Source organism: Ischnura elegans, chromosome 9 (genome assembly GCF_921293095.1).
Source record: "Ischnura elegans chromosome 9, ioIscEleg1.1, whole genome shotgun sequence".
NCBI classification, from domain to species: Eukaryota; Metazoa; Arthropoda; class Insecta; order Odonata; family Coenagrionidae; genus Ischnura; species Ischnura elegans.
In genome coordinates this window covers 114,313,109-114,329,070 of record NC_060254.1, presented here as the reverse complement: position 1 = coordinate 114,329,070, position 15,962 = coordinate 114,313,109, and positions in this window count along the sequence as shown.

Sequence of the window (15,962 nt, the reverse complement as noted above, 5' to 3'; positions counted from 1 at the left end):
CTCCCTTCTCCCCCCCCCTAAAATAAGGGAAGGGGTCTTCCATTTCCTGCTCTCTCCCTTCCCCCCTCCAACTCATTTCATTTCGCCCCCCCCCCCCTTCCTCTTCCCGCCCCTCCGATTTCTGCGCCTCATTAGCTGCCAGACCCCGTGTCTCTTTGTGTAGTCTAATTTACGTTTTATGCACAAACAAATGAAAGAGGATGAAACTGTCTCGAATGAAGTGGCCTCGTGTGTTTGTGTTTGTGCTTGCGTTGCTCGCGGATGAATGGGGAAAATGGGCACAGCGATTGTTTGTTCCAAACGCACCTTCGAGAGACTGCACAACACCACAATTCCACGGAGAGGAGGCCAAGTAGCCAATGGGGTGATTTACACACACATACTACCCCGGGAAGCCGCTTTGAAAGGCGTGTGGGGTATTAGGACACCAGCCGTCACCAAATAAAAAGAAAATGCGATTTTTCTAAATTTAGCATCGAAACAAATCCAAGCTTAGCGTTTAAGAAAGCCATTTATTGTTCGAGGGAAAAAGAAATAATTCCGTTCAACCTATCCGTTCGGCAAAATATCTCTCTTAATTTTATCGCTTCCCTCGGGCCTGGAAATAAAGTTAGGCTCATCGACGGTCATCTCCGTTTCGCTCTGAAATTTATCTATCCTTATATTTATACCTTTTAGATAAATTCAAGAGCAGTGTTTTCTGACGAAGTTAACCATATCTTGCGAACACCAACGTACTACGGAAGATCAGATCATATAAATAAAATAAGAGAGACAGATTGGAGATCAGACAGATTCAGAATGTCATTTTTTCCACGGTCAATAAGAGATTATAACGGCTGCAATAGAACTCGTAAATAGATTGCATGACTTGTAGTGTAGCCTACTAACCTATGTAAAACTTAATGCATGTTTCTGAAATTCTATTCTATTTCTAACAGCATATAGTAGTATAGTTTGTTATTATACGGGACGTTTTTTGGACGGTGTGGTGTGCATGTGGGAGTCCAAATGCATGCTGGTGATTGATCACCCCCTGCCAAACACCCAAGAGGTGGCTCGCAGGGTATTATGTAGATGTAGATATTAATAAGCAATCTAGTTGCAATCCAAGCACTTAGCCTCCGATTCTCTAGCGCCTCCCAGCCTTAATTGTTCATTTTTTGAATAGCGGATGCACGAATGAATAATTATAGCACGTTAGGTAGCAGTCATTATAATTACTGGCCAAAATTTTTCAACTCTATAAGAGCGTCATTTATGTCAGCAAATCAAGTGTACGTAGCAATAAAACCATTTGGAGTATTTCGCCGAGTCCACAATTAGTTGGTCTCAGCGTTTCCCGACCGATCACTTGTTAGTCATTTTACGTGAAAAAAAGACCACCGACGCGTGTGTCTGAAAATATTAAGATGAACTCAACGTGGACAGGGTTAAGCATAAAATTGTTCCTAACCATACTAAGCACACGCAAAAGAACAACGAGCAGTTAATATAATTCATAAAAATAGCCTCACCCATTGATTTGACTAATATTCTGTTTCGGGGAGCAGATAGAGCAAGCATTGGTGAGCGATGGGTCGCAAAGAGGAGCGGAGCCCTTGAGAGTAGACGAAGCATAGGACTGAAAGGAGGTCGCTGTTCGACCACCAGGCAGGGTTCATGCCCTCGGAAGGAACTCAAACTTCCTCAATGGGAAAAGCAATTGATCTACCGTGAGGAATATTATCATCATTATTATTTTTACAGTAAAACTGAAGAGGTGTACCTAACAAATATCACGAATTTTGGGTGTTGGTGATAAGAAAATGATGGATTGATTACGGAATTAATATTGTGATTACTTAATTGCCCTGGATGCTTAGAAAAGATGGGGAGAAATGTGTAAAAAAAGGAGCGAAAGAAAAAAGAGACATCATAGCAAGCAGGATGACCAGTATTACGGCGCCTAAGGGCAAAGTTTCGTATCGGACGAATAGAGTTCAAGGCATGCAGCAGATACTATCACCTCGCCACTCTCACGCCAGTTCCGTCAAGAAATATGTACCCTTGAAAACACACCGCTGCGGAAAGCTGGGAGCATTCAGATCCGTAGGAGGTACACGACAAAGTTCACTGTTGGAAACGAAATTCGTAATCAAGCGATCGCAGCTATCATTGGCTCTATAATTCCACCCACGACAACCCGTTATTTTTGCAGAACATTTTTATACAATCTCAAAACAATCTAGTGCAAAACGCCGAACGCTGCAGCTAAGTCTGTTATTGTTAATGAAATCGCATTATTTAATAATAATATTAGCGGAAGGATCTCCTTAAAAAGCAGAATCACAACCAAGAGGACTAAATGGATGAGGGCTCAGTCTGTCCCATAAAAACTTGATATATTTCTTAAGTATTGTATGCATTAGCATAGGCAGATCCAGGGGGGGGGGGCACGGGTGCACGTGGGCACGTGCCCCCCCCCCCAAGACCGTCAAAAATATGCAAGATTTTTAATACGGTCCCATTATCATTGCGTTCGTTTTGTATTAGGAGGTATCCTTGTGCCCCACCCAGAACAAAATCCTAGATCCGCCCCTGTGCATTAGCTCTATGATTTATGAAATGGGGCGTTTTCACCGATTTCCAATAAAAGTCCGCAACTAAGCGATAAGTGCAGTGCGAAAAATTTGTTCTCAATACTTACAATATCGATGGCTAAGTTCTATTAGCACGTATGTATCTCAAAAATAGCAACTTTTCAGGAGAGGTAAAAAACGATTAATTTCTTTTACTTGCACACTGAAATTAAAAGCCAAAAGTTCATAAAATGAAAAAAAGCATTCATTAGCAAATAAAGAGTCGTTCTTTGCTTGTATTCAATTGTTTTAAAGTTATTGCTCTTTGTTTCAGGTATCTGACTCAAACCGGCCGAATTTAAGATACGTGTACTTTGTTAGAACTTAGCCATCGGTATAGTGTTCGAAATTTCAGGGAATGGCATTTAAAAGTTATGAATTTGACGCATCACATAATCAAGAATAAAAATTTCGATAAATAGCCATATTTCTAGAAGGGATGGACGGATCCAGGATTTTTATCGGATCCGGATTCGGATCGGATCCTTGATTTTCGGAGCTGGATCTTTCGGATCGGATATTTTCGGATCCATATGCATTTTCAAATTCCTGACGCTGAGATTCCCCCGATGATTGTTCAATCTCTTGAGAAGAGTCACACTATGTGCCAGTCGTATTTTGCTATTTTTATTTTCCAAAGCTGAAATTCTTCTACGTAAACTCTATGTGAGCTTTCAAACAAAACAGTTCATGAGTTGGACTAGAATCGCCTGCGACGGCGCATTCGAAGAAAGAATCGGAACTCTTTCCACCATTATGGGGCGTTGCATTCACTGAAGCTATAATTTAAAATTTCGAATCCAGATCCGATGCCTTCCGCGACTTTGAATCCGATGTATCCGACGAGGGGCAATATCCGCGGGTGTTTGGATCCGAGGTATCCGGTTCGACCATCCCTAATTTCTAGTCATTTCTAATAATAAATTCGGATAGGTCTGCAAATTAGCAACGCGAGTGACGATTTTCGCGAACCAATTTAAATGCGCGGTGGCTGAGAACACATCAAGAGGGCGAGTGGAGATACCTCCGTCGTAATATTCGGGGCTATAAAATTCGCCTGACCCCTCTCCCCCCCCCTCTTGCCCTCCTCAAAAGCCTCGGCGTGGTCGGCCGCAGCCACCTAGGGAGAAGGCCTGTTCACTGGCGTGTGACGTCACTCATTGTAGTGCTACCGCCAGAGAGAGCATGGCAGAATGGAAGTAGTCGTGGTTCTGTCTGCGACGGTGGTTTAGCCGCCGTAATGAAATGATAATTGATACCTAATTTACTCAGTCAATAAGAAAATAGTCAGCGGGTTCCGAGAAAATACTGACACGCATAAAAAAATATTTTTCAATCTGAAGTTATTCATTAACATTGCGTCTAATCCACGTACCATATAACTTCGCCGCTCTCCAGAAAAAAAACTATTTATAACTGATTTATAAATTGTCGTTGTGAACTAGAAGTGTTACATAAACAAGATTAAAATCTGAAATAACTATCTAGAAAAGGTTCTTTGCATCCAAAAAGAATTTATTCTTCTACACAAAAGCGTCTCGAAATTCGATAGCATTAAGTGGTGATGTCAAGTATTTGATTAAACCTGGTTGCAGTCCATACACTTTCCTAGGATAAATAATTTCTTTCTGGCAGAGTAAAAGGTGTTCACACAAGGTCCCAAATGGATCTATAAATTTAGAGTGAATTCTTATTTATTTTGACACTGAATTAGATATACCCATGGGCTATGAAATTCTTACCTTAGAGCCTGACGAAATAAGATTTTCAATGATAGTTACTTGTGAAATATAAGATCGTTGACACATCTGCTATTATTACGCTCGAATACATCAAAATGCCTGCCAAAATTTACGTATAGTCCAGCCTCAGCTAATAAAACGCACTCGTCCTAGGCGCTTAGGTATTTGAAAAATTATTTAGGATGAGCAAAAGTTTCAATGTCACTTCAGTAGATATATCATTGTAATAAAAACTCTGAAAGTCCTGCCAACTCACCAGCATAAACATTTGTATAAAGAACACGACATCTCTGAAATCACACCTCATATCTTACTTAACATGCATGAAGTAATCACCACAAGGAATTTTGGTGGAAGGAAAGAAAAAACACAGAAATAAAATACAAATATTTTGTATTTTCATTAGTCAATCACAATAATACCTGCAATTTTCTCTTATTACCATGAACTAATTTGGTGAAAAAATACTGGTAATCTCTTTTGAACAAAAATTATTTAAATGAGCACTGGCAGAAGTCACAATAACTATCTTCAATAGTTTTTCCGACGAATGTCCATTGTCACATCATCCACTTATAAAAAAACAAATCCACCATAGTCCTATATGTCACTTCAACCACTATGTTATTATATCTTCCAGATGATAGTTCCCTCCTCACCATCTGGGCACCTTTAATTCAACGCAAATTATCTTCCCCATCTTCTCCGGAAAGGCCACAGATTCTTTCCTCATGTCACTCGCTGTGAAGTGAAGCTCACACCACTAAAATTAATAAATAAGAAAATACCAAATAAATTACTACGTAGTTATTTCATTCCCAATTTTAGGCATTTCTGCATGAGAAATATATCTAATGACAAGGCCAGTAAATATAGGAGATCATTATATACCTTGACGATTTTTTATTTAAAACTAGACCATAAGTTAATTTTAGATGATGAAAGCCGGGCACAGATAAATTACGGTTCATTGCACCAATTGTAAGAGAAAAACGCATATTTTCATTCACGGTGGTTCATACACACAAATATCATACTATGTACGTTTCTGACGAGACTCATGAATTTCTCATGATTTGCTTTCCATGAAATTAATCAAGTAAATATCGTTGGTCTTACGAAATGATACATAAGCTGAAATTAATTTGAACTCAAGAATCCTATCAAATTTATGTGCTTTTCCCCGTATACGTATTATAATATAGATACTACGGCAAAAATAAAAGACTGGCAGTTTTATCGAAAATACCCAAGTACATAACATATCGCGTAAATAATTCAAATTGCTTTTCAACTCCAAGTTACAAAAGTATGGTTAAATAAGAAGTTTTACTGAGTTTCAGACGCATAGCACAGCAGAGGGCAAGATAAGGAAGAATAATCGTTACTATAAACTTGGCTGCTATATTATAATTCCCAGAAACTCCTTCAACCTCACGTTCACTGAACGAAATAATACAAAAAATACAGCTAAAATGTAAGAACTTCCTATTGAATTGTCGCCTCTATATTTAGATCGCCACTTTTAGTACTGTCAACATCCCCAAGCCACATCTAGCTAGAAATAACATCCAAATAATTACAGCGAGAAAGGGTACATACCTTACTGTTTTTCGTGGAGGTGAAATTGTCTCTTCTCATCCCTCAAATACACTCCTTCTTCAACTCAGGATCTTTTGGAAAGCTAAAACTTGAACTTCGGGTCCACTCCTGAAGTTTTCTTCGCATCCCGGCACTACACACGCGAAATGAACTTTTAACAAAAACGCCTAATAAAATGCCCAGCCCAGCCTTAAGCCCAGCGAATGAAATTCAAGAATAAAGGAAACTTCACTATCCTCAGAAACTTCAATTTCCACCAACTAACACCACAAAAATCCCTGAAATGTGGTAGAACGTAACGTAAATACACTCGTAAACAAACTGGTCTCCAACGGCAGCCGAAACAACAGAGCACTTCTCGTGGTGACGTCAGAGCCTCAGCCGTCGCTTGTGATCGGGCCTTCTCTCTAGGTGGCTATGGGTCGGCAGCCGATGAGGAGCGGCAGATGAGCAAATAGCGCCCTCGGACGGGAATTGATGGCATCCGGGTGAAGGGGGGAGTGGAAGGGGGACACCCCCCTCCCCTCCCGCGCAATTCGATCTCACAATGGATGCCCCCTCCAAACGCAGTCCTCTGCTACCACGCAAAGACTACCACCATTGTTACGCAAGGCGCTTTGTTGGCTGAGCTGCCATGTTTACGCGGGCGACCGCTTTGGCTCTGAGCGCAGGTGGATCAGAAAAAGGGGAAAGGCTAGGTGGCGCTCTTCGAGCTTAGATCGAGAATGGAAGTCGAGCGGCTCTCGAAAAAAAATAATGAAACCGAGGGCATTATATTGAGGTGACAATCGTGGAAGTGATACACATGTTGGTTGGAGAACAATCGATGGAGACATAAGGAGTATACCAGACATTATTTGCAAGACATGCGAAAGTCCACGTTGGAGAAACGGAAGAACAATCAGAGTCAAGGAGCACAGCGCCGTCATCCGACTGTTTTTTTATGGAAACAAGAACACACCGGCCGAGGACGCGATGCGGACATAAGGAACTTAAATATCATCGCAAGAGAAAAATGTTGCAAAAACAAAAGTTTAAGAGAACCCCTTGAGATAAAGCAACATGCAATTTTAGAGAGGACAAAGGAACAGTGAAGGGCGGCTTCCAGTAGGTACCAGAATAAGAAACACGGTCCAGAATATTCGAAATCCACTCCCAAAATCAGATATGATTCAATGCGCAACATAGGAAAATTTATTTATTATCCCTGACGAGGTTTTCGGCAGAGCAGAAGAAACGTGGGCTGAACATAAAGGCCTGGTTACACGATACATTAACACGTACGGGTCAATGTCTAAATGTATGAACTCGAGAATGACCGCCAAAATGCAACGTGTAACCACCCAACTTGTGCGAATGCATGCACAGAAAATAGAACCTGTTCTAATTTGGTTAATGCATTCGTACATGTTCCGTTCCGGTAAATCAAAATCATTCACGCAAAATTTTATTAACTTGTACGCGTTAATGTACTGTGTAACCAGGTCTTTACAACTGACGCGGGATCACCCAAAAAGCTTATTCACTTGAGAGCTTACTTCGTAGGGTTTACTCATGGATATATGTAATTCCTGTTGGAAATGACATAGGAGCGTCGAAAACGGTGGAGGTGTTCCAATTAATGAGCGGAAGAGACAAAGTTTACAATAAATGTATTTAACCAGACAAACTTATGTTTTACAAGCAATGCATAATCGCGTGATTCTCCAAGCTAACCAGTTGAGACACTGGATTTTCGAAGTTGGACGATTAATGATTTCAAAGCCGTCTCCTAATAAAGACATAACGTTGCATGCTGGAAGTGATTGGTCATCCCCGCCAAGCACCTTAGAGATGGAATGCGAGGTAATATGTACATATAGATTTACATGCTATCACATGGAGATTTTTACGCTAACTCACTTAATCACTCACATTGTGACTCAGCCTAAAGGCTGGTTGGAACAGGCAAAGGTACAGCTCCTCCCCATAGGTGTCACTCTCATTTCCGAGGATTTTTGCTCGGGGCAGTCCGGTTGCGAATCCCGCGAACTAAGGGACAAAGGGAAGGGGCAGTTTCTTTCCCAATGCCACCTCGAATTACAAAAATTCTCTTCCTAGAAATTGTTGATTAGTTTCCTGGTTAATACCGCGTCGAATAATTTTTGGCGAAAAAAATGAGTCGACGCGATGTTAACCCGGAAACTAAGCATCAATTTAATCACCGCGGAAGCCTCCATAATAATCTTCCTCGAAACTTTGGGCATGTATGGCAAACATGCGCTTATGACATTAGCTGAGTTTTGTTTTTACAGTACAAGCTATGTACAGTAAGTACAAGCTATCGAAGTTGGAACACTCTTATAAAGGTACTTTATTCGTTGAAATAATGAAAAATATTCACGCAATTATTCATTTCCTAATAAAATTGATGAATGAAACCAGATTTCCACGTAATGGCGCCGAGAGATTCTTCACTCCCAACCCCCAATACTTTTCTTATTTTCTAATGGTTTTTCACGACCATTTTACATTTCTGGCTAAAGTTTATTTTCCAATTTCTTCACCTCACTATAATTTTTACAGGTATACCACTGGTGAAGTCTGGTATAAATACACGGAGCAAATGAACCAAGCATGTTATCCCCACCCTCCCATTCCATTAGCAATGAGGCCTAGTCTCCCTTTCATTCTGAAAAATGCTCGAATTCCGAGCAATAAATATGACGACCATGAAGTGGTGTGACTTCTCTCTCTTCCGATGCGGTGATGGAGAGGACAGGGCCGAAATGGAGGGCGCTCGCTGGATACAACAGGTCCACCGGGATGCTGTGCGGCCTCCCTCCCTCCCCACTTATCTCTCTCACTCTCTCCGTCACCATGGATACGAGGCTGAAGAGAGAAAAAGAGTTGTAGTTCGTGGTGGAAAGACGCTCATGAAAGGAAAGGAATAATATAGATCATAGGTTTCATGATTGGGAAATATACGAATAGAAGTGGAACACACGTCCATTTGTTAAAGGTTTATAAAGTAGTTGCATTTTGCAATTTCAGTGAATTCTGAGACTTCCATAGGTCCCATCGAAACAAGTAGATTACTCTGAGTGTCTGAAATTAATTGGACGCCAACCCTAATTATTTCATTCTTATTCGAGCTCCAAATCCAACCACCACCTCCCCCTTACCAACGGCTCCCGGAAATTTCCCTACCCAACCTTCTGCTATTTATACTGTCAATTTACCTGCAATTCTTCACCTTGATAATACAACGCTGCAACGAAACCATGGTCTTTAGGTCTTAATAAATTACTATGTGGAAATAGCAAAGTTATTATTCCTTCCATTCCTACGATTATGGATTTCCACCAAGTTACCCCCGCTACTATTAATTATATTTCATTCATCCCCTCCCTTCACAGTGTGATAATTATGAATACAACTTAGTTAACTATAATTTTCTTTCGTCGCTAAGTATCGTTATTTGAAATTTGATGGCCCATTACCCTAATAATTACCGTCATTGTATGGTCGTATTATATTAGAATTTATCACTTGAATAATTTCCCTAATCTTTGCTGCCTACAAGTTGTTTTCAGGGAGTATTCTACTACTTAAGACGAATATTACAGATATCGACGGACCGCCACTCGTCCGAGGTTCGAATGGCTCTTGCGTGGCTCTCACTCGTGGAAGGCTTTTTTTAAAAGAGGTCTGGCGGATATTTTACGGTCGTCGCGGCAATTTTCGCGGACGAGCACGGAGCGTGGAAGAGCTTCCTTACGTGCCGCCGCCCAAGTGATCTGCCGCCCCTCTGTGTGTCTGTGCGAGCTCTGCCTTTAATGACCCTCAACACTTTTCCCATAAATCAGGAGTTCCTTTAACATTTTCGTGCCTCTTATAGTCCCATCTTTATTGGCCTGTGGATATTTCAAGAGATAAACCTGGTTAGAACGAGTGTCTCAGGTGTGATCTTAAAAAATCGTAAGCTCTATCACCAGGCATGGCTTTAAAATTTGATAAATGAGCGAGGAAAAAGTTCTCCTTCGGCTCCTAGGATATTCAAGGATTAAAAGTTTTTTGGAAAAATCCATTTGAGCTTTTTTTAAATTGCTTTAATTCTTCCCCATTAGAACAATAAGGAACCATTAAAGCAGGCCATTTTCATGACTAGAATTTTAGAAATTTTGAATTTTGCTATAATTCACCTATCCTTTTATGTATCCTTTCCGGGTGCGGGAGAAGCTATTACCTAGGATGTGGCGATGAGATTTTCCGCTCATTCAACGGGCTCTTGTTTGCTCTTTCACTTGGAGTGGCCGGCGAAGCGCGTTTGCTGGAGTCATGTGACCCGCCGACTCTGCCTAGGGCAGTCGGTGCAGTTTGCCTTTCCTCCTTCCTCTCCTTTCAGACATCGCAGGGGTTGTATGCACTCACTATGGCGGAGGGAGAGAGAGAGAAATAAAAGGAAAAGGGGGCTGTTGGAGAGAGACGCGATTGGCTGTCTGTTGATGAGATGGGAGGGGGGGGGGGGGAAGGAGGGGTTGTTGTCGCTTTGGAGTGAGGTGGTAAAAGGGAAAAGTGGCAGGGCGTGAGACGAAATGACCGCGTGTGGAGGAGAATGGGTTGCCAAGTGGATTGGGACAAGGAGAACCTTTGGAGGAGATGTAAACAGAAGCACCCGACTTGGTTGCTGCGGTAACCGAGAGTTGGGAGCAACACCGAAAACACGCAACCTAGGATTACTTTCAATCTCTAAATGCAAAATGGTAAAAAGTTACACACTAAACCTTTAAAAAATATCTCCAACCCACAGCCTTAAAATTTGCCCCTCGTGATTTCTCTCATGAAGTGAAGATGGGCTTTTGACGACACTTGAATCATTTTTCCACTACAAATCAAGCAATGCTGTCCATGGAATCAGCTTTTTCCGAACAAAGAAAATGAAGGGGTAAGAAAATTCTCTTTCTCAGGGAATACATGTTACCCTGGAGGCCACATACATTCGCTTTACACACACTCCACATCAACTGCGCTTTCATCTTGATGCTTTTTCTGTGTCTTCGTAAATTTTGCATACGCTTGCTATTCACACAGGCCTATCGTTTCTACGGCAGCTTTTTTCAATTTATGTTGTTTCTCGTTATTTGGATTTTGTTTAGGGATAAAATATATAAATAGGCTTCTTAGAACGCAATGGCAACAAATTTGACCATTTTTAAATTCAGAATTGCTTATCATAATCTCTCCTTTTTGATTTAACTACAATAATTACCAATATCACAAATGGCGTAATAGAATTTAAAACTAAGCTCACAAATCACAAAATATTTTACAATGCAGGGATTCGGTAACGTTCCCGTGGATGGTTGTAAAACCAAACTCTTAAAATCGTATTTTTTTCAATCCGTTACAAATTTCACAAAATGCGCCAAATTGAGGAGAGGGTTGGGTTGAAAAAGTTAATTTTAGGCGTTGCAATGACGTGGAATGACCCATTTGCTGCTTTTGGATTTGATTTATCGAGCTTCACCATTCTTAATTTAATGCCTAAAGCATATGTTATATCGCTTAATATTACCAAAACATCAAATTGAAAATTTACATTACATGTTGGAATTATTTTTAGAATTATATCGGAGTTAATTTTGCAGGCACAAGTTAAAAATGAGATCTATACAAAAAAATATTGATTCATTAAATGATGGATTGCTAGTTGCAACAAAGCTTTTTCTCTGGGAACAAATCTAGGGTTACTTTCGCGATGAGCGACTATTTGAATATTTATTTCGAAAAAAGTCAAACATTCACCTCTCCTCGAAATATTAGGATAAAAGCATTTTCTTTTATGATATGCTGTAACTAAGACAGGGGGAGGAAGGAAGGCCGTAATAGCGAATGAAAACGACGCCTCTGTGCGTATCCATTCTTGTGTCATTATACTATGGAAACTGTACAGTACAGCAATTCTAACTTCCCGAGTAATAACATACATAGAAACAGGCAAATAATGGTAAAAATTTATATTTTAGCATGAGGAAATAAGAGAAACGTATTACTGCGCATTATTTTGGGTGGGTAGGGCCTTTTTATAGAATTTGTACTGCAAGGGACCGCGTCCTTTTCAGAAGCCTCACTAGATAATGGCTGGCTTATGCGTACCTTTATTCTGTGTGTTAGGCTGTCAGCGTAGTTTTATTAACTTTCTACAATCCGCTTTGAAGTTATACACCGAAATATTTCGCTGTAGTAAATCTGCTATTATCCCCATCCTTGGGCGCGATTGAAGGACCAGATGAACGAAGAACGGCTCTTCTCCTCCTTGCGGACGAGTGGGAGATGCGCCCCGCGTCCCTGAGCACACCGCGTCCCCACGCAATCAGCAGCGGAGGAAAGAAACCATACTTCTAAGCATAGAGTTAGGAGATAATTCAAGATTTGCTATTTAAATCGCAGTACCTCCGCTAGTTTCACGTTCCTCTTCTATCTATTAGACAACTTTTCACGATTCCATTAACCCATTAATGCCCAGACGTATCTTTAGATACGTCACACTTTAAAAATTCCTAAATACTCTGTGGTTTGTTGTTAATGCGATTTATTTAGGTAATATGACAGAATAAAGTCTTCAAATGGTATACAAGTGATTTAGATTATTTAAGCCAATATTTGCAATTGTTATGCTTACTTACACATGGCTGGTCATGAACTACTCAGAAATCGCTACGCTATGGTCATGTGAAAATTAAATTTTCACATGAACCATTGAGTTATCTGAATCCAGTTTTTACCTGTTTTATTTTAAATGTATAAGGAATATTATCTTTTTAAAGATATTCATTTTTCTTTCAAGCTCATCACAAAACTAATCAGTAAAGTTTTGACGTATCTAAAGATACGTCTGGGCACTTGTGGCACTAAAAATTCAAGTTTTGACTTATAGGTATGTTTCATTCTATTTATTGATTAGATGAATAAGTAATAATTTTATAAACCTAATTATGTGATAGATCGAAGACAGTTTTATATTCCTGCCATTTCATGAAGTATAATATTGAACAATTAGGTAAATAAAGCTAAACCGGAAATTTCTCAGAATTGTTGGGTATCCTCATTTCAGTTGTGATAAAGTACCTTCATTGGAAGCAGAAAATGAGTCAGTATTGGATTTCTAGAAATGCAAATACTCGCAATATCAAGTTGCCTATCCTGGCACAGTAGCGGATACAGAAAAGACTTCAAGGAGGGCACAAAAGATATCTTGAGCTATCTTCACTTGTATCGTAATGAAAAATAATCAAGTCACGTGCAAAGTTTAGGAAAGTTTTATTTAAAATGATTATAAACAAGGCATTATTATTATATATTATATATACAAGGCAATGTCATCTTATGATATGAAAGAGTTACATTTGTAGTTCTGCCCTCTTAGGCAATGCGGGCGGCAACATAAGAGGGGGGCGCGCTCCCCCTTCGCCCCCCATCTGTACCTGCCACTGTCATGGCATTACTTGTATTCTGTATCGCCAACGGTGGAATGGATTGATTACTTTATTTCTCGTTCAACTTTCCCCTGGCAATAATATCCAATTTGCAAGCCGGAAATCAGTATACGAAATAAGCAACTTTGGTGAACATTGATAAAGAAACTTTGTACTACGCTCCATCACCAAAAACTCTGCACTTTGTATTCAAATTCGAGTCCCCGATAGATATACCTGACATAAGGAGGAATCTGCGCTTTAAAGACTTTTCAACCGTCTCTTCTGTAAATACCTTTTTGTTACTTTTGTTGCACACCGCTTGCTATATAAGTCAAGAAAACAGCATAAGGGCTCCCATTTACTGCTGAGAAGAGAAGACGTACCTTAGTGATGGAGCAGAGGTGAAACAAATCTGAAATAGCTCTAATATCAGCGCTGTCAGCAGAAAAAAAATCAAGACAAATTTTATGAACAATTGTTAAAAATGTTAGTACTTTCTTCGTACGTACAAATCGAAGTGATTTATGAAGTGTTTGGAATATTGCTTCTCTCAGGTCACCGTCTACTTAGTTGATCTTTATCGGAGGTCATCTCCAGACTGCACCATCGAAATACTTTCTCAGTCAATGCGAAGGAACAGGTTTGAAGAAATGTTAAGGTTTCTGCATCTGGCAGATAATTATTATAATGGGAAGAATGATGGCAAGGATAGGCTATATAAAGTTCAACCTTAGTTTGAGGTTTTGAGCTAGACTTTCAGAATTGTAAGCGCTGGAGAATACTGTTTGGTGGATGAATCAATCAACCTCTACTATGGTAGATATGGCTGCTAGCAATGTATTAGAGGGAAACGAGTAAAATTATGGTTAAAATTATGGTGTATTTTCGAATCAAGTCAACCTTTATGATGCTGTAGCCAACCTTCAGAGAACAGATCTTGGTCAAGGAGATGTACTTTTAGGACTAGTGGATGAGTGAAAATTACCACCAGGTACAAACATATTTGCTGACAACTTATTCATATCAGAATTTATTACTATTAGTATACATAAAAAATGAAAACTCCTGTTTGTTATTCTGTTTCCGAAATTCCAGTGGCGATCGCGGACTACAATTCTCACATGGGTGGAGTGGGCATGTGTGATCAAATACTGGCAAATTACCGGACAAAAATCAGGAACAAAAATGGTGGTTCAAATATTTCAGAGGAGACTTGGATGTATCAGTTGTACACGGATGGATACGGTATAAAAAACTCGGATAGAGTAAAATGCTGTAAAATTTTAAAATGCAAATGTAAATTGTTCACGTTATAATACTATAGTAATACTCAAAATTATATTATTTGATGCATAATAATTCTAATTCAAGTATTAAAAACTACTGATGAAGGCATGGGCAATGAATTATATAGCAAAAACGTGCATAATCACAATTAAATGATAATGTGCATTTTTGACCCCTTAAGTGCCCAGATGTATCTAAAGATACGTGTAGGATTAAGTACTATGCAAATGTTAGAGATTTTTTAAAATATTTTTTCCCGCATCAGGTATGATGCCTAATCATAATTTAATCAAAAAAAGTAAAATTTTTGGAAAAAAATCTTCTGGGCATTAATGGGTTAAGGTCCCCCGCGCACTGGCAACTTTTTCAAAGCAACTATTTAGTTGCTTCATGGAGGTTCAAATGAAACACACGGCATTGACTGTGGCCCCGCGCACGGGCGACTTTTTAGTTGCCGCAACTAAATTATTGCGTCCGGACCTATTCTGAGGGTGATTAAACTGTTGCCGGCAGGAATAGATCGCGTGGGTGTTTACCCAACCCCGCGCACTGTCAACTTTTCAGTTGCTTGACGGCACTTGTTCGAAGCGCATCTTAGGAAGTGTTTTGCAGGACGCTTTTTGCCAAGGTCTCATAGTTTTTAAGTTTTGGGATTATGTACGGTAATTTTAATTACTGAACATGCTCTGCATTGTATTTGGAAGCCTTATATTTACAACTTCACTTACTTCCATTATGTAAATACACAACATCCACAGAAAAATTTTACTCACATAGTTACACCTTTCCTTCATTTAACACCTTTCATTAAATTTTCTTCATCTCGATTTTCTTTATACCCTTGAGATATGTAGATCGAAATTCTTTTCTTCACTTTCCTATTCTTCTCCTTTCTACTTGTCCAACTACAACTGTTTCACAGTATATTGCAAGGTGGACCACGGATCTCTATTGTAGAGACTACTTTTGTAGAGACTTTATTAGCCACAAATATACCACATCAGGTAATAAACGTTGGCACTGTCGAAGGAATAAGTGACCATAGGGTAGTAACTGCAAAGTTTTCTCTAAATACCGCTGTAAACTTTAAAAAAGAGCGTAAAGTTTTCATTTTTAAAAGAGCTGATTTTGATGGGTTTAAGAGTCATCTGAAAAATGCTTTCCCCGAGTTTCAAGAATCAGTATTAAAGTTAAATGTAGAGAATACTTGGAAAGCTTTTCTTTCGCTCGTAACTTCGGGAATAAATAGC